This window comes from Phalacrocorax carbo, chromosome 3 (genome assembly GCF_963921805.1).
Source record: "Phalacrocorax carbo chromosome 3, bPhaCar2.1, whole genome shotgun sequence".
In the NCBI taxonomy this organism is placed as follows: Eukaryota; Metazoa; Chordata; class Aves; order Suliformes; family Phalacrocoracidae; genus Phalacrocorax; species Phalacrocorax carbo.
This window is the reverse complement of record NC_087515.1, coordinates 21,003,622-21,029,134: the sequence shown is the minus strand read 5'-3', so window position 1 is coordinate 21,029,134 and position 25,513 is coordinate 21,003,622. Positions and strand designations below refer to the sequence as shown.

Below are 25,513 nucleotides of genomic sequence, written 5' to 3'. Positions count from 1 at the left end.
TTCTTGAGTGGAATGCAGTTTGTGCCATTTCTTGTTCTTCTGTGTTCACTGCTTTAATTCTATGTCATTTATTAAGGTTTTGCTGTTGGTTTTTTTTTTTTTTTTTAACATGATGAACCCAAACTGAGTATGTAGGTTTTTAAATGTACTTCATCTCTGCACAAAACCCTCTGATGTACTTTTATCGGTGAGATACAAATTATTTGATTGCAGCAGTATACTTCATGCTTATGTAATTTATTTGTTCATAGTATTTTGGCTACTTTTTCATTGGATAGCAGTTTTCTTCCTCTCAGAATGATCTTTAATCCATAATCTTTTAGTGGCTGTCATTATGATGCCTCTTCTTTCTGGAAGAAGGATATAAGCTAGCCCACTTTTTCAGGCTTTTACATTTATGAACAGCTGAAACTATTTAATAACTTGCTGCTGCTGAAGGTTCTGATGTTGCATATCTCTTCTTCTGAGCACCCTTTTCCTCAGTCCTTTTCCTGTCCAGCAGCAGAGCAACTCACGTGCTGAAAGATGTTCTTTCATGAGTTCATGCAATTTACTAACACAGTAGAAACCTGTACAGTTTTCTGCAAATTTAATGCATTTAACTAAAGGAGTTGTCCGACAAATACCAGCTTGCATGAACAGACTGTGTCTTATGGGACCACATGGCCAGGAGGAAGGTAGGGAGCAAAGGGAAGGATGGACCTTCTCTCTTTGATGGTGCTGTGTTATTTAATCAGCTCACTGAATCCGACCACTGTGATAGCTGTTAATTCAGAACACTTAGTTTGTGGTATATTGCAGTATTCTGGGTATTTCCTGCGTTGTCTTCTGAAGATCAGCTATCTTACCCTTCCTATCTATTGCAATAAAGTGGCACAAAACTTATGTCTCATGAATAACTATGCAATGTATTGTAGTTATTTCAAAGTAGATAATAACCCTAATTTATAGTTAGAAAACTACTTGAGAGGGTTCCAACTACTCCCTTTTATGGAAAAGTATACGAAAAGTCTTTTGTTAAAAAAAAAGTTACGACAAATTGTAATCAAAAGTCATATTTTACTTCTTCAAAATGTATTGCTGTTTATTATTTACAGTATCCAGAAGAGATGCAAGGCGAAGCAAACATTCTTCAGCTCTTAATATAGGAAGGGGCTATAAAGGGGTTATAAAGCTTTACTTAGCACGACATTGGTAGCAAGTGAAGGACTAGGTTGACAGCTGTACCATTTCTCATATATTAATAGCAACATTCCTCTTGTCTGCATAGGACCAAAATTTCACCTAAAGTATTGAAGATCATCCTGATCAGCTATTCTCATTTGTCTTTCAGAGAATTTGACTGAAGTTTCAAACCTATGATAACCCATGATACTATGGTCAGACAGATTTTCCTTTGTCACAGGCTAAGTAACCATGACTCAGGTGATGTTAGGTAACTGGCTGTGATGCAGTAATTTGATTGAGAGTTTGAGGCCTTAATAATGCCCTTATTAAATATATAACTTCTTGATGAATTAGCATATAGCTTTTAGAAAGATGCATAATTTTTATTTAAAGGCTCAAAGAGATGGATAATCAACTATCTTGCCATACAAATCTTTCAAATAGTTAATTATCTAATTAAAATTAGCACCTTATTTCTAATCTGGATTTTTCTAGGTCTGTCTTATGCCTTTGGATTTTTTATTACTTTGTTTCTAGATTAGAGATTGGTTTACATTTTTTGAGTTTCATTGGCATACTTTTACCATTAATCATTTTACAATTTTGACAGGTATTTAAGTAAGAATAGATGCTATTAAAAACCTCTTCTGTCATAGCTGATTCTGTCTACACTTAGCATTTGAAATTTAGCAAGATAGCTTAACCTTCACCTATATAATATATCCATCATTAATTCTTTTTATTAATATAGTTTTAAAGTTGAGATATAATGTTTGCTAAGTCTCACAGCACTTTGTATTACAACAGCAGAGGTTCCTCTTGGGACTGAACATAAACTCTCATTAAGAAGAACAAGAAAAATTGCACTCAGGTTGCTTAACAAGTCTTACTGCTAATTATTCTCATTTTCTAGAAGTAAGTTGACTAATAGCTTTGGTTTTGTTTTTCTTTTTCAAAAATATTTGTAAATACAATATTTGGTTTGTCTCATCTTTTCTTCCTTTTCCATTTTCTCACTTAAAAGAAGTAGGGGAAATGTAAAAGGAAAGAAGAGGTATCCTTACCTCCACCCACAAAAAAACACACTGTCATAGAAGAAGAGAAAGCAGAATGATTTCTGAATTTCATCAACAGTTGAAAAACATGACCTTTTTCTCAAAAAACAAAGAGTCAGTACTGTCACTTTTTGACAAAATGTGTTCATAATCTTTTTTTTCTTTTACTGGACAACATCCAGAAGTAACACAGTGAGTAACTCAGTACCTTTTTTTTACTGTGTTCTATTAGACGAGCTGTTCTTCTTATTGTTAGTAATAAGCACTGATAGTACCTGATTAATCTCAGATTGAGGAGTAAGCCTAGTGAAGAAATTTGCTTAGTTTTATTTGTTGATCTTTTACAAATTTGTTTGTTATTTTGTAGTTTGAAGTTTGGTGGAAGTGGGGTCATAATGCACTTGGACACCTAGAGTAAAGTAAGAGTATTCTATAGAGGGAAGCACACAATATACACTGTACTTTTAACTATGTAATACTTAAGTAGATGTCATGTCATAAGTCTTTTCTTTAAATGCCTTTTACCATGCTGTGATGATAGCTATAACCCTGCTCTGTGTGTGGGGTTTGTTTGGTTTGTTGTTTGATTATTTTTTTTTTAATTATCATGGCTTCATAGTAAAAGACATATCCTGCAATTAATTAATATTTGGGCTTAACAATTGTTCTCTGAGCAGAGCAATATTTACAGTTTTTATACCAGTTTTATTACAAATCATGTTTTACGTAAGTTAATTACCCTTTACAGCTGTACTTCAGCGTACTATGTACTAAATTTATTCCCCCTAAAAAGTTCTCTGTGTTTTATTGGTTGCAAATAATTTTTAACTAAGAGGGAAGAAATGTGAGTAATGGTGTTTTTAAAGAAAATATCAGACTCTGTGATAACCAAGGATGTGCTCAAGTGGCATGAATACTTCAGTTCTACATGGGTCAGCTTTAGGGGTCAAGTTGTGAAGAGAAAGCCATCACACACACTTCATCAACACCGTGGAATGAGAGACCAGTGCATTTACTGAGCAGTGGATTTCCAGTGAGCGTATAAACTAATTGGTGGATGAACATGCCCCAGGAGCAATGATTTTAAGGTCATAGCAGGCTCAGTGAATTGTGCTGACTTACACTGTGTCTCACTGATAGCTGATCTTACCAATGAGCAGTTTAGAGGCATTCAAGCCTGAACTCTCTTCCATGTGCCTTGAATGGCATGTCAGCGGTCACTGTTTCTGACATCCTTTATATTTGTCCAGTCAGCTCTAAATCTTTAGGTTGGGCTTCAGCATACTCAGGAAAGAAAGGAGAGAAGCAATTATTTTCAGTCATTGAGTTCTGAAGATCTTAGTGTTAATTATGCCAAACACGGTTGGTTCATCAACAAACTAGAAATGTGGAAGAGAGAAGAGAGAGGGAACTGACATTTTTGGTGATCAAAAGTACCCCAATTATAACTTTCTATTTCTTAGCTTTTACATTTATTTCTTCTCATTAATTTCATATTCCCTTTGAAAACAATAGTTGAGTAAATACCGATGTTTATATGACATGGCAAATTCACGAGCTGGAAGAATTGCTGTAACATTATTTAAGAAATTAAATAGTGGACATCTCGGTCATATATCCCTTCCCTGCTAGTGGTACATTGCTTCCCATGTGAAGCATTTTCTTTTGTTTTGGATAAATGTTTACTCATTCTTTGTCTACTGTGAGTACAAAACAGAACCATGCAGAGGTCCTTTTAAATTTGCAATCAATTAAGGAATGCTACAGTAGCTCTAATTCCCTTTTTTGGAGGGGAGAGGAAAAGCTAATTTGTTTTATGATTGTTAAGCCTTTGTTGAGAGGGTTTTCTATAATCTTAATAGTAATTAAGTAGTTTAAAAACAACTTTGTTAATAATTTTTAGATAAAATTCAGCAGAAGGTCTATACAGCATTGTCTATGAGCATGGTCATGCGTTCATTGATATTTATAAAGTAAAAAAAAAAAGTTAACATGCTTTTGGCCTTAGCATTTAACATTTAATAATGATGACACTCATATAAAATGAGTTTTTAACATGAACTTTTAGGAATGTTTAAGTACAATCATTTAATTCTAAGTACTTCTGTGTATGTTTATACATACATATATGTGTGTGTGAATTAGATAGTAGGTACAAGTATGTGCATTCCTTGAGAATGTGGACTGAAAATTATAATAGAATGTTGTATTATTAATTTTTGAAGCAAACAATTTATCTTCTGTAGTGTGTGAATATATGTGAATCATCTTCATCTAGGAAGTGATTAGCAATCAGGTATTAATCATAATTATTTTTAAGTCAGAAAAAAAGCTTGATTTCATAATTTGATGTAAATAGTATGATTTGTTTAAGGGAAGTGGCTTGCTATGACCTTCCTCTACAACCTTTGTTTTCCTCAAAGCTCTCCCCTTAGACACTAAGGAAGCGACCGCAAACATTCCTACCCATATGAGTTAGAACAAGCAGTAGGATTGGTTGATAGTCTTGCATACAATATTAAAACTTTACAAAACTGTTGTGCTTGTCATTTCCTAAAATATCTCTACACAAATTTGTTCCCACTTCTATGCAGCTATATACCTGTTCAGAGCTTCATGCTGTTGAATCGAACTCCTAATTTACAGGATTTGACTTTAGTTCAAAAAGTCACAGAACTTTTAAAATAGATTTTACAGTTGTTTAGCAAATATAGACCTTGAATATTCTTGGCAATTCTCATTCTCAGATTAACAGGCAACAGAGTTAGAATCAAATATGGAATTAGTTTATATCCTTGCTACGTGTATTAAAGGAAGCAATATTGTAATTAAAATGCAGATAAACACTGTGGAAATCTCACATAACTGTAATAGAATGTCCTCATCATATGATTTCACTTCATTGTACTTTATTACTTTATCCTCTTGCTGTGACTCTGCAGCTGCTTTGTTGGGGGATATCAATGTTCAATTACAAAAATTAAGTAATCAAATCAAATTTCTTTTATATTTTCTATAAATGAAATTTGAAAAAAAAAAATACTGTTTCTGAACAGATCCAGACCACAACTGCTTCAATAACTCAAAAGAAAAATTGCAGATTTTGGCCATTACAATAGTTCTCTAGTGTTCTGAGAACATGTTAAAATATTAGTGCTTATGCATCATCCTTAATATGTTAAGAACATTTTAATGTAATGTTAGCTGGCAAAACCAGGAGAATTATGGCCAGCAACCTCTTCCTTATTCTTACCTATTCAACCAAATAGTAGCATAAATGTCCCTATTTGAAAAGATTGGAATATTTTTTGTATGCTGTTGTATATTATATGCCATTTTAACTTTCAGTTTTGTAGTGCTACTGGCTCTCTTGGTGTGAAACAAAACCAGCATCTGTGTAGAGTGTGACTTTTCTGTGTAATGATGAAAGATGGATCTGCTTTTACAATCGTTGTGGGATCACTGAACATCAGAGTATCTGTGCTCAGAAATGAGGAAAAACAGTGCTAATAGAATTAGCAATAAAAACAGTGTAAGTACTGAAAATGGGAGAAGACTAAGAGATGAGGAAGAAATTTATCAGCTGGTGGAATTTTAAAAATCCTGGATGATGAGTGAAAACCAGTGTCAGGATTACAAATTGGACACTGAGATTGCGGTGTTTAGCAACTGGGTCAGTGACAAATTTATCAAGTATAAGACAGTACAGTAACAATGGGCAAAAAGCTTTTTTTATGATAATGTGCTAGCTGGCATGGGGGAGAGTGAGTCAATGACAAAGTAGGACTCAGAAGATGGAGAGAGCTTAGTTTGCTGACAGAGAAGTTCATATGAGTTTGCAGATGGAAATATTAGGAGAAATTTGAAGAAGACTTTAAAGAACATTGACAAGGATGTGAAGGTTTCTATGGAAAGCTCCAAAGAGAACCTGGTAATTTACTGAGAAATGAAGAATACTTCACTGTGGGGAAGAAAATTTTTGTAGAGGTTCTTACAAACTCAGAAGAGAGAGCGAGAGGGAGGGAGAAGAGGCATGACCTATGGTACCAAAGTCTAAGGAGAGATCAAAGGGTGAAAACGAATAAAAAATTCCTTTCAATGTAAGCAAAAGAAAGATGCCATCATCCTGGTAAATGCCATACCTGTAATATGGAAAATACTGGAAAGAGATAATTGATGAAGAAATGAAAGTCGTTTAAATAGGATAAACAGAGTGACTTGAGCCAAAAAAGAAGACGGAGTCGTAGCAACAGATGGGGCAAGGAGAGTGGTACAGAGAGGGCACAGAGCAAGAGTAGTGACTCTGCTTATTTTTGCTGTGTTAGAGAAACTCGAATCTTTAATTAGAAAATGTCCCTTTACTTGGCTCTTCTTTTTTCCCTTTTTCCATTTAAGCATTTTTCCTCTTTCTTTGCTCATAGTCACCAATACTTAGATCAGTTTCTAATTCCTGTGTGTATTTAAAATATGGCTCTTTTTTCTTACTCTGTTCTTTCCTTCCACAGTTGGTGTTTGTTTATTTTTGCTGGTTGTAATTTTAAATATCTTAGAATCAGTTTCCAAATGCTTCTGTGTTATTTCAGTGAGTACACTGTGAGAACAGATGTGTTCACAGTGTTTTCAATAGTGAGTAGAATCCCCCAGTAAACATGTGCTACTGTTTTGGAAGGAGCTATATGTAATCACAGAAAATATTACAGCAAGTAAATGGATGGTGTCTTAGAGCCTGAGGGGTATGTATGTATGCAGTCCATCTCCAGGGTATACTTGAAAAAGGAAGAGGTTTTAAAAATATTTATCTTTGTGTCATGAACTGATAATGTTAGAATTAAGATAAATCCTTAAATTTTCTTATTAAGAACCATTCTGTGCAAAAATTTTAATATAATTGAAAGATGGCATTTACGGAAAGATAAAGACCAACTTTAGAATCATATACATTGTTCTTTTTAATGTCAAAAAAGAGAACTGGAAATAATTCATAAACAATTTTATTCTATGTTCTACAAATGTAAGTGTAACTTCTTTTCTGTGTTACCTTGTTCTTAGTAAATCTTCTCACTCAGTGCTATGTCCCACATTATATAATCTTTCATTTTATCTTTTCATTCTATCAAGGCACAGCATACCTAGCTAATCCATCAGAAATCCCTTTCCTTATCAGTCACTCAAGAATGGTTATGCTGTACAGTATGACAGCATTAGACATCACTTACCTTCCTAAAGTACAGTTTACTTGGGAGAAAAGTATTTTTTTGTGTTTGAGGATGCCTTGACTTCATGGCGACTTCATCCTTTGTTTTCCTAGTTTTCTGCTTTTTCCAAAACGACTAAAGAAGATGCATCAAAAGTGTCACAAAGATACTTTTATAGTACGTACCATTACATTTTTTTTAGTCTTACCTTTCTGTATTATTTTTTCTGCAAACTTTTGGATAGTCATGCCCTCTTCCATTGTTTATTCAGCATAGTGATTTAACAACATAGTAAAAGTTTTCTGTTGTTTAAGCTAATTTCCATCTTCATAGATGAGGAGCTTTGATAATACTTTCAGATGTATCAAAGATCAGGGGTCTGTACACCTTGACAGCCTACTTGAATAGAATTTTTGACACAGTAGATCACAGCTGCCTCTTTGGAGGTGTTATAATATATTGTGTCATATTTTACTGTAGAGCTGTTAACGGATATTTGGCACTAGATACTCTGGTATTTTCAACTGATAATATACCACATACTACAGAAATATTTGCTATCATACAGTCCTTACATTAAGCCAGGTGAGAATTTCAGTATTATACCTTCAGTGTCATCGTGGATTCTAGACTGATCATCATGAGCATTTAAGGGAATTGCATAATTTTGACATAAAAAGACCATCTGTCATGCTTATTAATGCTTCTTACCAGAACACTGAAAGTATTTTCATGAAAGTTAATAAATTTAACGTATATTCCAGATGGCTGTGTCATCATTGTGTGGTAGGATCAAGTAAGAAGGGATGAGTAGTGATGTCCCTTTTGTTGTTAGAAATTGGTTTATTCCCGAAGAAAAATATCGCAGACATTAGGCAACCCCTAAATAGCAGAGGCTTGACTCTCGTCAAATAGGTTTTATATGCCTATGTACTTAATTATAACTTTTTTAAACAGCAAGATAGTCAAAACTGAATCTTTGATTCATTCTGCAGTCATTGAATGAACCTACTGGGTTTTGCCAGTTTTTAGTAAATGGTGATAAGAAGAGGGTCTGAATGAAAAACTTCTAAAACTTTCAGACTTAAAATACTGTCTATTTCAAATATTATTTAACTTTGGCATAAATAAATAATAGTAAATATAAAAGTAGGTAATGGATATATTTGGCTTTGTCAATTCTTTCAGATGAATCAGGAATGAAGGCATTTCACTTGTTTCAAGCAGAAGTTACAGTATTATAGGAGTAAAATATAAGACATTTCACTAGGTCTCAATAACAGAATTGTCAATAACAGAATTCCAGTTAGGAATTTCTACATTAGTCTGTAAGAAAGGCCCAGCTACTGGAAAGAAGAGTTTTGTGTCTTCTATGCGCTCAAACAAATTTTAGTGTCCTAAATTCTGGTGAGTGCCCAGTATCCCTTCTGTCCTTCATGTAGTGCTCCTAACCTCTGTTGGGCTTTAGACAGTGTACAGCTCTTGTTTTCATGGGTTTGGCTTTTGTTCTTTTTCTTGATTGTAAGCCTAGGCAGCTCATAAACAAACACGTAACAGACAGGAAGGATGTACAAAATGTACTGAGCTTTCCAGCTGAACTTTCAGGTTATCGAAGAGCATAAGAATCCCGCATTACCTATGGTAGTGAATGGGAAAAACAACCTGCCAAACTTCTTTCCCTTATTTGTTGAAATAATTGTCTAAATGCCTTCTTTCTTGAGAAGGTAGTGGTGCTTTATTAATTGAATTTATCTGAAATAGTCATTCCAGTGTTCAAAAGTTGTGGCACTTCTTAAGGACTTGGTGAGGAAGGCACATAATGTGTATATGAATTAGCCAGGAACAGGTTTTCAGAGGAAGAGGAGTTGTTATTTATGGTAAATAAATGAGGTATGAGTTGATTATTTGCAAAGTGATAAAAGTTAGCAGTAGTGGTTCTGATATGGAGTTTATTGTTCACTGTACATTTTGATTTTAAATTATTCTTTGAAAAGATTACTTCATAATTTTTGGAGGGCATTTAAACTAAAAACAAAGAGTAAAACAAATGAGGGGGAAGGGACCCAACCTAGGGGACTCAACTTAGGCCAAACCCAATTGTCTTTGAGTGATACTGCTTCTTATAGCTTCAGTATCATTTAAACTGTTGCCTCTAGTAGAGTCTTCAGAGAATTGTTTGAGCTACAAAGCAGGGAAGTGCTGCTGCTGCTGTAGAGCACCTCTTGCTCTACCTTGCTGATCTTTCTGTATTACAAACCTAGCTTTGAAAAAAACCCTCTAACTCATTTTTGGCTTTCTCAAGATGCCTGGCACCAAACAACGATGCAAAGGACAGTGCAAAAGTGTATTTAAACCATGCATACAAAGAAAATTTAAGTCCATTATAATTTTATGTTAATTTAATTTAAAGAGAAAAATAAAGAGAAAATTAGGGATTAGTGCTATCCAAAGGTCACTTTGTCACACTGAGTGTTGCAAAGATTATTTTACTGATGCTGGTACAATGCAGAGGATTGTGGATGTACTGCTGAGTGTACTTGTGAAACCCACTGGAGCTGAGTAGGCTTGACCCTCATTTATGTTCTGTAGGCTATCACCTGCAGGCTGCAAGTCTATTATTTACTAAAGATTCTATTATTAGTTAGTTTTACACAAAGGATAATGTTGGTTTTGCACAGTGCTTTTTGTGTGGACACTTACTCGTACATCTGTACTGCTTTTTCTTGCTCTTGATTGTCTTGGTGCTGAAAATCTCTACAGTCTTTTATTAGCAGCCTTCCTTATTTAAGTAGAATTACAGAATCAGAGAATAGTTTGGGTTGGAAGGGACCATAAAAAGTCATCTAGTCCAAGCCCCCCTGTGGTGACCAGGGATACCTTCAACTAGATCAGGTTGCTCAGAGCTCTGTCCAACCTGACCTTGAATGTTTCTAGGGATGGGTCATCTACCACCTCTCTGGGCAGGGCAACTGTTCCAATGTTTCACCACTCTCATCATAAAAAAAATTCTTCCTTATATCTGCCCTCTTTTGGTTTAAAACCATTACCCCTTGTCCTATTGCTTCAGGCCCTGCTAAAAAGTTGGTCACCATCTTATAAGACCCCTTTAAGTATTGAAAGGTTGCAATAAGGTCTCCCCAGACCCTTCTCTTCTCTAGGCTGAACAACCTGACTTTCTCAGTTTTTCTTCATAGGAGAGGTGCTCCAGCCCTCTGACCATCTTGTGGCCCTCCTCTGGACCTGCTCCAACAGGTCCATGTCTCTCCTGTGCTGAGGGCTCCAGTGTTGGATGCAGTGCTCCAGGTGGGGTCTCATCAGAGCAGAGTAGAGAGGCAGAATCACCTCCCTTGACCTGCTGGCCATGCTTCTTTTGATGCAGCCCAGGATACAGTTGGCTTTCTGGGCTGTGAGCACATGTTGCCAGCTCATGTCCAGCTTTTCATCTACCAGTACCCCAAAGTTCTTCTCTGCAGGGCTGCTCTCAATCCCTTCAACCCCCAACCTGTTTTGATACTGGGGGCTGCCCTGGCCCAGGCACAGGACCTTGCACTTGGCCTTGTTGAACCTCATAAGGTTCATTTGGGCCCACTTCTCGAGCTTGTCCAGGTCCCTCTGGGTGGCATCCCATCCCTCAGGGGTGTCAACTGCACCACTCAGCTTGGTGTCATCTGCAAACTTGCTAAGGGTGCACTCAATCCCACTGTGTTGTTGCTGAAGATATTAAATATGGTCATGATTAAAATTAATGATTTTTTTTTCCTCTGATGCTAAAACTCAGCCTGACAAACTTCATCATATAGCAAATGTTTTGCAGCTGAACTAAAACTCTGGAAAGTAAGTTTTCTATTGGAAACTGAGGAACCGTAAAGCCCAATTTTGCTACTTAACCACTGAGTTGCATCAGTGGTCTTCTTGTCTTCCTAAACTAGAAAAATAATTTGTTTTCTCACAAAACAATGAAGGTATAGAGCTTTTTACACGTTATGTGAGTTGTTTGTTGTTTTTTGTTTGTTTGTTAGTTTGTTTGGTTTTTTCTTCTTCCTTTATTCTGCTGTTTTGTTAATGAAAATAAAGAAGTCAGTGATTTGGCCCTAGAATTCATTATTTGTATTTGCAAGTCATCAGATCTTGTTTTAATCTCTTTTTTTTTCAGAGCTGTGAGCCGTTCTGGCATGCCTTTAGGTTTATGACATCCTGCTGTGTAAGGATGTTTCAACTGTGGATTCTAGATATCTTTTTATAGTTGTTGGTGGTTTTTTTTTTTTAAATAATATGCTAAATTATATCATGAGCTATTAAGACAGGTTATGCATTTGTTAGTTTAAAAACATTTCTAATTATTTGGCAATATTGCTGCATATATGCTTCAGGCATGATTTTTTTGCTAATGACCTATTATGAATTCATAGGAGCAACAATACCAATTCATACCATTGGGAATATTATTTAGTTTGGCAAATAGGAGTATTTTTATTATTCATATGTTGTTTAGAGTAAGTATATCTATGAAAGCAAGCACAAGGATGAATATACTGTATGTTCACATTCAGTAAATCTTTTGTTTTACTTCCATTAAGGCCCAAATTAGTCAGGTACAAATGGAAAATCTGTAGTAGCTTTAAAGTAAAATAAAATTGGTTTTGATTTAGTTCAAGTCAACCATCTCATTTAAAATTAGCCCAGGGGTCTTGTAAAAATGCTAGTAATCTAAACATAATAATGCACATTGCCCAATTGCTTCTGTATATGATATAGGTTCAGTGCTGTAATGCTTTGACAGCCCATTACTGAATGTAATGAACAGCTATTTTTAAACATAAGAAATTCAAGTTGACAGCTTGGCAATGAAATTCAGCTAGTGGCATAATTTTTGTCATCTTCGGTATGGAGAGTGGGTTTCAGTTCAGTTTAAAGAAATTTGTATCGTGGACTTCATGGAGCAAGCATTTTTTTGCTTCAGTTTACTAAATACTTTTTGCGGTGCTTGAACTAAAACTGCATTTTGTCACATCCTGAAACCTGGACTCCTGTCAGGGTAGAAGACACTCTGTGAGAAGTCAGTGATTAATAAAAATAGGTTGAAATCTTAAGGAAGAGAGTGTACTGGAATTGAATTTATAATCACAAACTCACTTCTTTAGCTTTTAGTTTAGAAAGTGAAAACTGTAGCTCTGTAAGCCGTTCCAGAGGGATTTAAGTATGAGTCAATAGGAAACTAAGAGAAGAGACAGAGAAAGTAGCTGTCAAATTGCGGGTATTTTGTGGTAGAAATCTATACATTCAGGCCAGGCTTCCATCTATCATTTTCCTTATCTCAGTTGGCTACTGTATTGGGAAGTGAACAAGATTCTGGTTTCTTTCTGTATGTGTGAAGTGTTGTTTGCTCAGGGCTTTCTTAAACAGCCTGTGGTAACAGCACTAAGCCGACACTGGTGGATGGACTATGGAAATGAATCAGTGATTTTGCAGCCATCCCACTCCCTCGTCCCCAGTTCTTGTGCTTGAGAAAAAGAAAGGGACTCTTCTGGCCAGGTCTGCCTTCCCTGGACTTCTCTAGGGTATTGGAGTAAGACAGAAGTTTAAAGCGTATCTGTTTCTGACTCTTCTTAGTTGAGGTTAACAAAAAGAGAAAAAAAATCCCATCGGTACCTCTTGGGATCATTAGCCAGTAAGCCTTAGGGCAAGGAGGAGGACACTCCTTCTGCAGGCATTAACTCTGCTGCTGCTGCTGCTGTTCCTTCCTGCCGGATTGATGGGATCCAGCAGTGCTGTGATGTGATTCTTGGCACACCTAGCAACTCTGACCAGCCCTCTCCTTCCTTTCCTCTCGGGGTCACTCAAACACTACTTGACTGAATGCCGTGTCACCCTTTTGATTAGTTTCATGTTGCCATTCCTTTTTTTTCTTCCAGCTTCTTCCTATACCCATTAGCCATCTTTCCAGAGCACCATACAGATTTCTCTTCAGGAGCTATATTTCACTTCCATGTTCTGTAAGTGCACTGAAGTAAAGAATAATTTTCTTCACCGCAGGGTTTTAGGAAACAACATATAATCCCAGGTTCAGTGATTTTTATCTTACCTGTGGAGTATACATAACTCTGAGTCTAACCAGTTCTGAAAATCATCCCATGTCTTGCTCCCTTTCCAAAATTATTGCAGTAAACAGACATAAACCCTCCTCTGCTACCTCAAGTTAAGTGAATCTTCTAAATGACTTCTTTTTCTGCTGACTTCCATCTCACTTTCAATTGTTAAATCCATTTCTGTGTCCCCATAATCTCTGGTCCCAATTCTTATGCCTTGTTAACACTTTTCTTTCTGCATTCCACATTACATCCAATCCCTCTGGAATAAACCCTTTCTTAAATCTATCCTCATTCTGAAAAAATTCTTGCTACATGCTATGACCCTTGTTTTCCATCTTCATTTTTCTGTCTGGGGTCTGCCTCTGTTTCCTGGAGAGCGCACAATATACTGCATTTTCATGTTTGGTCTGTTGTTCTTCATGTTATTTGGTTTTATGAGGCTCGTTTATGAAGGTAGTGTGACTATATCTTGTCAGATATCTATATATATCTCTCTCTAACATACCTGACTGAAGTCTGTTAATGCTTTGTGTAGTAGCGAGTTCTCTGGTGCAAGTGGATAGTTTGTATGAACGCCAAAGTATCCTTTGGGCTTGGAAATGCTAACGATGTTTTAATTTTGGATTGTTATCCTTACTTATTGATTTCAGAACGTGCTGCCTCCTTTCAGAATGAATGGGATATATCTGTTTTTTTCTTATTTTGAAGAGTTTTGTAATTCTTACATGGAGTGAAGCAGTAAAATAAAGGTACAGAGTTCCCAATGATTTTACAAGATACCTTCCAGCTCCTTCATTTAAGTTATTTTTGAAAGGTGCTGGTATGTTTTTTTTTCATAAGCAATTTTGCCTGCTGATCTCATCGTGTTTTCACTCTGCTGTGACAAACCTGCAGAAGACTGTTAATTTGCCCAACATTACTTTCCATGAGAAACTCCTGAATGGTTTGTTGGAAAAGAATGCTGAGGAATGCTGGTGAGAAGGGGCCTGCCAGAAAGCTCATTCTGCAGAGTTACAGTGTATCAGTTCCCACAGGGTTTGGGAAGAAAGGGGAGACTCTTACAGAGCTATTTAATAATTAAGGTGGCATGTGGGGATGATTTAATAGGATTGTAATTTAAATTATCCTTCTGTGGAATGCCCAATAATCATCAGCTAGTCTGTATTCTTTTTTTTTTAATTTATGTAATAAAAATTTGGTTTGAAATGTTTTGAATCATCTGAAATTCAAGGAAGGCCACATTTTGATTTCTCATTTATTTGTACATGCAGGTTGGCTGACCCAAGGGAATTATTATGTAGAATGATGACAAGACAAAACAAATGTGATAGTTTTCCTTCCTTGACTCCATTTTAAGCGCTAGAGCTCATACTTATTTTCCTTTTAAATATTTGAAGATCTTTCTGACCCCATAGTATAATGAAATCCCCATGTTAGTGCTTGAAAAAAAAATGTGAAGGGCATAGTTGCAACGCATCTCCCTGTGGTTCTCTGTGGGTTATGTTTCTACGTTATGTGGAGTACTACAGTGTGTACTAATTGGCACCCTTGTTGGTAACCTCAATTGAAAGAGCAAGGATTAAGAACCAAATTGCAACCTTCCTGAAGAAAATCTTTAAAAAGAATAGTTAACTGGAAGGCTCTGTTGACTTCCTGCACTTTTTTGAGGCTCTCAGGGGAATGAGACGTATACTTGGGAGTGAAACATATACTCTTCCTTTTTCCATTCAAAGGGAAGGATGAAAAACATTACAGACAAAAGTAAGGTTTTCAAACCCTGCTTAGACTCCTTCTAGACCCTGTTTTCGGTTGTAATAAATTAGCAGTGAATGGATCTGTACAGTTTACAGCAGTGAATTTCTGACCCACTGAGTCTAAAACAGGAAACAGGTTTATAAGATAAATGGCCACAAATTCCTTATTAACAAGTATATCTTTGTTTCAGAGCCAACAAAGATTGACCAAGATTGAGGAATGGATGATGTGGTCAACTCCTAGAGCAAGACAACAGGGTGTTTTCATGGTGCTGAGCAGCAGTGCCTCTTGGTGAATGACTGAGAGTATTCTGACCACATTTCAGTTTTGCCCTCTCATCTGAGACAATGCACAGTAACACCGTGTGCCCGTAAGAGGCTATGGTCAGAGGAACTTAGCCAATGAATTCTGTACTCCTTAACAGGCACTACCTTGACCGAGTGGCCCAGCTCTTCCCTTCCACCCTTCCATGCCAAGCACCAACATGTTCATGGAGCCTGTCTCAGGGTGTAAATGGCTGAGTAGTAATTTACTGTCAAGTGTTTGTGTGTAAAGGGAAGAGTCTAAAGCAAAGGACAAGTGCATAAAGAATCAGAAATGAAAGCTCCTAAATTAATTAGGTTGGTGGTATATCTCCTAAGCTATCACATGTGTGTAAGCATTTTTGGAACTTATTTCCCCTTTCTTGTGAACTCTGCCTTTCTAAGTAGAGCCTTTGCTGTTACTCTTCAAAAACTAATACTCTGGTTATGTCTGGTCTTGTGAAACAGCTTCTCAATCATTCTTTTCAGCATCCACTGTAATCATAGCACAAATCCCTATTATGATGGGCACATAACTCACTTTCTGTCTCTCTCTAAAGACCAAATACCAACACTGCTTGATAGCTCAACAAACAGTTGTGCTGGAGAAGGACTGCTGTCAGTCTGCCTTATGCTGTACTTCTACCAATCTACCGCAAAGTAACTTCACCGCTTCATTGGGCTTTTCTTGTCTGTAGACCAAGTGTGGTTGTTACTCTGCAAAACTAAAAGTGCCTGCATTCTGTTAAGAAAATTTATTAAAAAACCTATGGTAGTTATTCAGAAAGTGTCATATTCTGAAGCAAATCCTGCCAGTACAGGGAATTCCTTATTCACAAAATATTTTATATGTGTAGTTACAATGCATTTTTGCCCTAAAGAGCAGTTACTGACATGCATTTGGCCTGCTGTAGTTCAGTTCTTTTCTGCTTTTTATTTTAATTACTTCCCCTTCTTTCCTTATCTGTAAATAACAACACGCATGAAACTCTTCTGAAAGCAGTTTGTATGTCTTGAAAGACCATGAAATTCTGAGGAAGTTATTTTAGTTACCCTGACTGCATATGTATATTTTAATTTTACCCAGAAGAGAGGAGTGAGGGAGCCCTTATAAAAGCATTGTAAGCCAGTAGCAGTTTTGTTTTTCCTCATGCTTTCGTCTCTGGCTAAGTTAGAAAAATTTCTTAGGTGTCCTTAAACTGGTAAAGGCACTAACTTAGAGCTGCTCCTAACACATCGGGTTTCAAACTCAAAGCACAAAATACAATTCTCATATTTCTACTCAGACTGCCCAAGAGAAGGAGTACTGACAAACCTCCTGCTTACATACATGTCTTGGAGGACCACTGAAGTAAAAGGAATCACCCTGCTTGGTTGGAGACCAGCCAGCTCCACAGGTTTCTCTGTGCTGCAGGAGCATTACAAAAAGGGAGGTGTCCTCTCCTCAACACGAATGCTTCCTTAATGTACATACATTTTTAAAGCTTACTGCCATTCCCTCACACTTACGTTTTCTTCCTTGTAACTGACAGTTACCAATGCATCAATTCTCTTTCTTTTTAGCAAGAAATAACAACCTCTTTAGGTTTCAGTTGGGCTTTTGGGTAACCGTTCAGCCATTCATTAATATTGGATGGGAGGGTAGAAGGGCTGGGGTATTATTCTGAGGAGGAGGATTGTTCATTGATAATTTTTGGCATCATAGCATATTTATTTTTTGGGCTGATTCTTTTTAAAAACTGTAAAATTATGTATATATTTAGGTGTATGGATATAAATGCTTTCTTTTTTTTTGTTGGAAGTGGAAATATGTCAGACTCTTTGGCCACTCTAGCTGTCTGACTGTATTTTTTAAAATGGTTGACATTATTGTTGCTTGACCAAAAATTATCTCTTGAATTCTTATGCCTTCCTGTCCATCCAGAAAGGGGGGCTGGTTAATGCCTTAATTATAAAATGTTCAAATCCATGCTCAGAAGAGGACTCTGTTGATCTTAACATCTGCGATGGCTCTTTGTGCTTGCTTATGCTTAGCTATAAGTTTCTTGGAAAATGCAAAAATTGAGACAATTATTTATCTACATTTTGTGAAATAACATTAAGTGAAACTTTAGAAACTGTTTTGTAGTTGTCTTTATACTGTATTGTGAATGCTGAATATTCAGGTGTTTGTTGCAATGATTATGTATTTTTAACCTTAATGCATAGCGTTCACATATGCATCATAATGCATAAAGCCAGATACTTAAACCAGTGTTTTTTGAATGTTATGATGCTGAAGTTTACCTGAATGGCTTCTGAGCAGAATCAAAACAGCATTTTCAAAAGATCACACTGAAAAAATAACAACCAAAACAGTAACAGCCTGCTCTCCATCACCCCCGACATTTAATCAGCAGTCGTATTAGCTGATAGAGTCCTAAGTGATTTTCCTTTCCTACTTAAGGCTCTTCTAGATATGCTCACTAAGTGGACCTAACAGTACTAGTATATTTTATGTTAGCAAGTCATGATAGAAAAGTGCTTGAAGTTCAGGGGGCATTTGTCTCCTTTCTCACAAATTCATTTAAGTACCAGTCTTGCCATAGCTTTAACTGGGGCAGACAACCATACAAATGACTTGAGATAAAATGAAAATAATGGACTGAGCTAGGTGCCGGGGGTGATAGTTACACTGCATGCACATCAATAAGCATTGAGTGTTATTCTATGCTAATGTAAGCCTGATGGATCAGCTTTCGCTTTTAGCCTAGAGGACCATTAAGCACTAGAAGCTGGGTCAAACTGATATAGTAAAGCAGACGTACCCTAACGGTTGGTAACAGTAGTTAACAAGCAGTAATTTGCTATGTGTGAGACTAATATTGTTTAAAATCTTCATGATCAGAAGAAAGATCAGAGAAAGGATAATACTTCTTTGTTTAATTTTCTTTTGTAAACTCGATTAATTTGGGAAAAAAAATTAAGATGCAAATATGAATAAAACATTGAGCAGTTCTTTTGGAAACAGTGTATTATTGTATGTTACGGAACATCAAAGCATTGCATATGATCGTCAGAAAAAACTAAGGAAATTCTCATAGCATAATATTGCATAATTGAAATATATAATGTATTATTTTATTTCAAATTAAATACAGTTCATTGCTCCTAAATTTTCTTTATAGCCCTGGAAGTATTAAAATATGTCAAATGACTGAGTTATGGAAAATTCTGAAGGTAAATTAGAAAAAATATCACTATTTGTGTAGATCTGACGCTGAAGAGAATTTTGTCTTGACATCACAAGATGATAATAAAGTGTTATCTTTATTCTGTTTTGCTTATACATAGGCACTGTTGCCTCAGATACAGACACTGTTTAAGAAAGAGGCCAGATCTAGCTGAACATACATCTAAATTCACAAGGGTTATTAGTTTTCCATCTGTTCTTTAAAATATTTTTATTTGCAATTTTTTCAGATTTTATTGCATGTGTAGAGCTCCTGTGTGTAGAGCTTTTGATAACCAAAATTACATTTGCAATGCTGATGAATATTAACAAAAATCAATATAATGTGTTAAATAAGGAATATCAGTGTCACATTTTAAAGGCGTAATGAGAAACTAGGCTGTAGTTGGTTTAGGCTTTGATCTTTTTTCTTCAGTGGTGTGGCCTTACACACCCTCACCTTAGCTTTGTCGAGGCCAATTCACAATATACGCTGTCTGGGCCACAGTTTGTGGTGCATATTGCATTTAGTCTGTCTTCTGTTGGAAAATTTTTTTCCTCCTTGCTAGCACAGCACAGCTTAGTCGAGGAAGATGAAGTGGTCCATTACAGTAACACCATCCATAAATTTAGAAGGCTCCTTTTGCTTGTCAGGAACTAGGGAGCCCTCTCACACAGCAGAAATACTGTAATATTACCTAGTCCACTGGATAACACAAGTGATGGCTAAAGAAATATGTGGGTTAAAGATAGGGGAATTTTTAATGTATCTGAGTAGGAAGACCTGGTTCCAGATTATCTGGCCTTGAAATCCTCTTCATGATATCTGTGTAATACAGAAATAATAGCTGTTTCCTGTCTTAGATCTAGAAATAAAAATTTCTCTATTTCAGTCATCAATTATAATATTCCCAAAACCTGCAACAGATGACTTAAGGTTTAGGGACATAAACAGTGCGCAAGAAAGGCTGTTTTGTTTTCCTTTCCACTTATTTGAGAACTACTTGTGTTGGGTTATTTTGAAGCTTACAAAGGAAAGAAGTTAGCTGTAACTGGATGTCCTTAAAATGTCCTTTGGACTGTTAGCCTTTTCTTTAGCATTGTTTTTCTAGTTTTTGCATAATATGATATAAATTTAACAGCTTTTTTTCTCCATGATGCTTTTGTGTGTGTGTGAATTATCTTTGGTTGTGTGTGTTTGCGTTCAGACTTGTTTGAAATTCAGCACATATTGAAATGCTAAACTTAAACCAGCAATATTTCTTTTACTCCAGGCAAAATTTATGTTTTGAGTTTTTTTCCTTCAGTGCCTGGTTAGCCTTGATGTTTTATGTCGAGGCATTGTTAGAAGTTGGTTTGGTATAGCATAATCTTATTGATTGAAATGTGTTTACTTTCCCGACCATGAAAACAGGAATTTATAATTCAGCTTCCACTTAATTAGAAGAATATTTGTAAAAAACGGAGAGTTATAAAACACACCCCAATTCACAGAATAGAGAACATAAAAGGGTAGTTAGGGATTTTTTCTGTTTGGGGGCGTTAAAGGAAAAAACACTATACTGAGAAAGGTGCCTGTTAATTGTTGATGTCTTCTTGTAGCAGGGGTGGTACTCTTGTACTTTGTATAAAAAGGTGAGAGTAACTCATCACAGAATGGGAGTAAAAGTCCAGAAATGAGACATTTTGACAAAAGTTTAAGGAAAAAAAAACCACCCAAAGCTTATGATTTCCTATTATTTCTAGGGTACTAAGAAAGGGGAAAGTATAATATATACTGAAGAGTTGGGCAGCCTGTCTGTGATATTGCAGGATATACAGATGTTTTTTGTGAAGGATCTAATCTATTGTCAGTGGAAAAATAATGAAAATGAAAGGAATTTGCATAAGAGATTGGTCTGTTTCACAGCTACAGGCCTTTTTGCATTTTCTGAAGCATAACAGCAGCAAGCAACAGTTTCGGTAAATGTTTCATGTCTGTTTAACTAAAAGCAATATCAGACCTCAGTATTTCCTGTCCAAATTGGCATCAAAAGGGGGCACCAATCTTGAGTAGATTTCTGTGGGAGTTAAGTGGAAGGAGAAAACATTTATTGGCTTTGTCTCATTCTAACTAAAGCAGCTCGGCAAACATTGCGTTAATCTTTGAAGAAGCCTATACCAAAAAGGGAGAAGACCACTTTGGACTGTTTAGCATTTCAGAATTGTCGGCAGAAACTTCAAATGATCCTTTATCCACTCAGGCTGCGCTTATGCCTCTTCGCTTGTTCCCTGATGGATTGGCTTTTTGGCTTGACTTTTCAGCTTAAGTCAGCTGCCTTGACAGTAGTTAGCAAAATCAGCACACTAACACAGGACCATCTACTCAAGAGGACAAAAATTTAGATGAGTCTGAACTTACTGTCCACAATGTCAGAGGCAGTTTGGAGAACGACTTACATACCCTGCTGTCTTAGTTACCACCAAGACTGTAGCCATGTTGTATAATTGATAAACTTCAAGGGTGAGAATTGCTGTCACAAGAAACAGAGGGACAGGAAGCCCACTGTCTCCTCATTTGGGTAGGTCCCAAACATTTACTACAACTATTGAAAATTAAGAAAGAAATTGCTCTGAACAAAGATGCTTTTCCTGGCTCAGATCAGACCTGCTAAGTGATATTCACATTTTTTTCTTGAGTAAGGAATCAACTTCAAAAGAATTTAAATTGGACCCTTTGTGGAATAGGACTACGAAACACCTGCTATGAAGAGAGATGCAGTCTTTCTAAAGGGGAGATGATACCAGGTGAGCTAAAACCGCTAATGATATCAGTTCTCATAAACCAGAGCAGGGGACAACTTGCCTAGGAAAAGGGCTGAGATGCTACAGGTGACAAAGCTTATTGAGATTACATGTACTGATGGGGAATTCCAGACATATACCTAACTTGTCATTCCAATATAAATTGGTGACTGAGTGAATTGACTCTGGGTCAGATCTCTCATTCATTATCATGACCTGTTTTCTTGGTGATTGGCTGGGAACAGACTGGAAGGCGACTAAGACTTTTAGGAGTGACATAGAACTTTGGAAATTGCATCCTGAATTGCCCACAGAAAGGAAAAGAAAGTGAGAATGCTTTGGATATTGCTGTGGAAGAAAAGAGGTTAGAGAACAGGAAGAGCTTTCATTAAGGTGTTAAGGTTTTTATGTTGACCGGCAGTATTAACAGATTTTGAAATTGTGCAAGGAAATGCAGATTAGTTCCCACCATTTACTCTGATGTCTATGACTTCCTAACAACTTGGTTTTAAAGAAAATGAGAGTGGTTTTGGGAGGGGTGTTTTCATCTGGACCTGTACATACTTACAGGAAACCCAGGTTAAAAGGCAGGCTTTTTCCACTTTTAGTTTCTTTGAATTAACAGAAGAATTAAAAAAAAAAAAAAAAAGAAAAAGGTGTGTGTGTGAAGTAATTTAGACCATCTGTAATATATATGGAAATAATAAAAGTGGCTACTACGAATTATGATGGGGAAGCAAACATTAATTGAAACGTGAATTGTTACATAGAAACATTACATCATAAATTCAGAACTTTTTTATTTAAAAACAAGTTGGAATATTTCAGTAAAGATTTGGGGAACTAGTTGCTATTTCCCTTTGGGAGAGAGTATTTCTGAAAGGAAGGACAAGATATATTAAATATGAACTGTGGCACGTAATTGATGTTTAAGAAGGGAATTTAAAATAGTGCAAGTTTACAATTAATTATATTTTAATGAACAAGTCTCTTCATAAGACTTTTAAAATGTTCTTTCTTTTTATGGTACTGTAGATCTGCAGTGCCTGTGTCAATATTGTAATAGAATACTTTACTTTCAATGAAAAATACAATTTTGAAACTGCTTGTACCGAGTGCATTTAAAATGATATTACAACTATAGTACAAGATTCTAGAATTATATTGCTATAAAGTGGAAGTACAGGGGTTTAATAAGTCTCTGAAGTTCAAGAATTTTGAAAATTAAAGTGATATATGTCATGGTCAATGTGGTTCGCATTCAGCTATGTATATTCTAAAGTCAGTTGAAGGGACTTGCAGCATGTGAGTATAATGTTAACAACGTGTATTTTCAACCCATTTAGTCTTTTAATAATTTTGTGTGGTATGTTAATAGCTGTAGTTTACTTTTAATGTGCTTTGTGTAATGTCCTTATGTTAAGTAAATGGAGAGATTATAGGAAATAATTGACTTTGGGTATTGTGGTTTTTTTTATTGTTTTGTCCCTTTGAAGATACAGGGCTTCATAATCACATCAAAGTATTAGTGATGACCTATTCTTGTAAAGTAAGTCAAGTAATCATATCCACATTATTTAATTACATGATTTCAATAGAAAATAAGAGACTACAATGGCTATGGGAGATGTATAACAGGAATGGAAATACAATAGCTTTCTGTTTCTTGAAGACTGGATTCAAATCAAGTTCAATCAGGAAAAAATGAATGTTTTAATGTATCAGGTCGACAGGATTTTAGGACATAAGCAGAACTGTTATGTAATTTTGCAGAATTGTTAAGTTTGATTTGAAGAGGTCCAGGTTTGGTTTGCCTGGACTATAAAAGCAAGAAAGGCAAGTGAGAGTGAGATAGATTATTTAGACTGTGCTGAAGATAATTAGTAGTTCATACTTATGAAATATGATCATTCACTTAAGGGCATAGAAATCATATTGTAGGTTATAATGTTCATGACATATCCTGTTACTGAATGCTTAAGCGCCAAGTCCCCCATGCTTTGAGCTCTGTATGATTAGTGATATGCAAGCTACTTTAAAATACAGAGCATTACCTACATAGTCAAACACTTTTCCTGGCCATGAGCAGACTAGAATGGAGTAGAGAGCTGCTGCTTTTGCAGCTTCCTCAGCTTCACTGATTAGGTGCCAAGGCAAATCAAGTTCAGCATCCTTTGGTTTTGGTAGCAATCTCTTCAGCATGGGCTTTACCTCTTTTTTTTTTTTTTTTTCTTTCCCTTTTCTTGCTTGTACAGCAGCAATAAGTATAATAATATAATTACTTACCTAGTTACTCAACTAGCATAAGTTGCAGGCAGATGGTGAACAGCAAGCTCTAGATGATTATATAGTAAACCCACTGATCTCTGTAAGAAACATCCCAGGGAAAACATATACAGCAGGTAAGAAGAGGATTTAGATGATCAAAACAACTAGAGAAAGAAAAAAGGCTGAATGTGACTGGGTGACTTAATACAGGGTTATCAGAAATAGGAACACTTCCTATATAGTTAAGTATAACCATCTGTTTTTTAAAAGGAAAGAAATTTCCTAGTCCACATATGATTCTAAAAAGGTGTTTCCAATCAGTATGAATACCTGTTTTTAAGGCTTGTGAGATTGTTCTTACAAAACACTTGATTTTGATTGAGTAATATCTGGAATGGGTTTTTGGTCTCCAAAATTAGAGAGACATCAAGATGACAGGTCCAAACCATGAGTTACTACAGTAATGTAGTATTTTAAAGCAATCTCCATTCCTAAAACACAGGCGAATAGAAGCTTTTGTAAAATTATGGATATTACTCACAGTAAAGCCCTGATTTATTTGCTAGATTTCTCTGCTCTGTCTAAATAGGTAGCAGGTTGGGGAACAGATTTCCTTTCCTTTGAAAATTAAATTTAAAACCAGAGTTTTCAATTTGTTTATTCACCAGCCTGGAAGGGAATTAATCTGATAATGATAATTAAAACAAAACAAGACACCCGTGGGAGAGAGGAGGGCATGTTAGGCTGTTGTGTCCCAGCCTTTCTCTCTTTTTTTTTTTTTTAAATTTGACCAAGTGAGTTATGTGTTTTGTATTTGGGGTGTGGTGGGTGGTGGTGGTTTGTATTTTAATGCTAGCTGGAACATCTTCCCCAGGAGAGGCCAAGGGAGTGATTCCATTATGTTAGCCATGTGGAGGAGAGAGGAGTAGTACCTCCCCTTTTAGTGGTAGGGTGTGTGTCAGCTTCATGCAGTGCTTGATCTAACTCTGCACTGCGCTCCTGCCCCCTTTGCTGGCCTTGTGCTGCTGGCCTTTTGTCTTGTGCTGGGTAAAACAGCTATGTGCCTGTGGAGTTAGTGTATATTAATCTAAAGGATTTTTTTTTTTTAATGGATTAGCCTTCCATTGATTTTGCTCTACATCTCAGTATCGCCAAATCAAGTGCAGGAGTGACAGTGGGAATGTGTTATTGGGATCAGGAATGAGGAGGGTAAGAAGAGAGAGGCCTCCTCTTTGGGCAGTGATCCGCCACTAGATAGGATTACATCACATAAAATTGCATCTCAAAATAGTTTATATCCCTGAAAGTAGAAGGCCTCCTTAAGACAGCAGACCCAGATTCATATTTGCTGTGATTCAGGTGGAGAAAAGACTCAAAGTTGGTGAGATTTGACAGTACAGTTAAGCCAATCTAATGTCTAACCGTGCCCAAAGGGAGCACCTCTGCTCCTTTCTACAAACTCCCATCCTGACTGCATTTCCCCCACTTCCCTAGCCACCCAGCATGGTCACCATTCTGACTCCACATCAAACTACGTGCAGAGTGGGGGGGGGAGACTGGTAATTTTGATTTTTGTGTAGGTATAATATTCTAAACCTAGTCAGAGGAGAGTCATTCATGGCATGCCTTTGGGCTTTGTTTTCTTCCAAAGTGGGGACAGGGGGGAAGTGTGTCAGCCTGTGAAGGA

The 25,513-nt window shown here is 36.4% G+C and overlaps 1 protein-coding gene across 1 annotated transcript in view; it reads left to right on the top strand.

The window, feature by feature from the left end:
• CAMKMT (calmodulin-lysine N-methyltransferase) overlaps positions 1-25,513 on the top strand; it is a 218,679-nt gene that overhangs the window by 46,308 nt on the left and 146,858 nt on the right. The gene's annotated exons all lie outside the window — the stretch shown is intronic.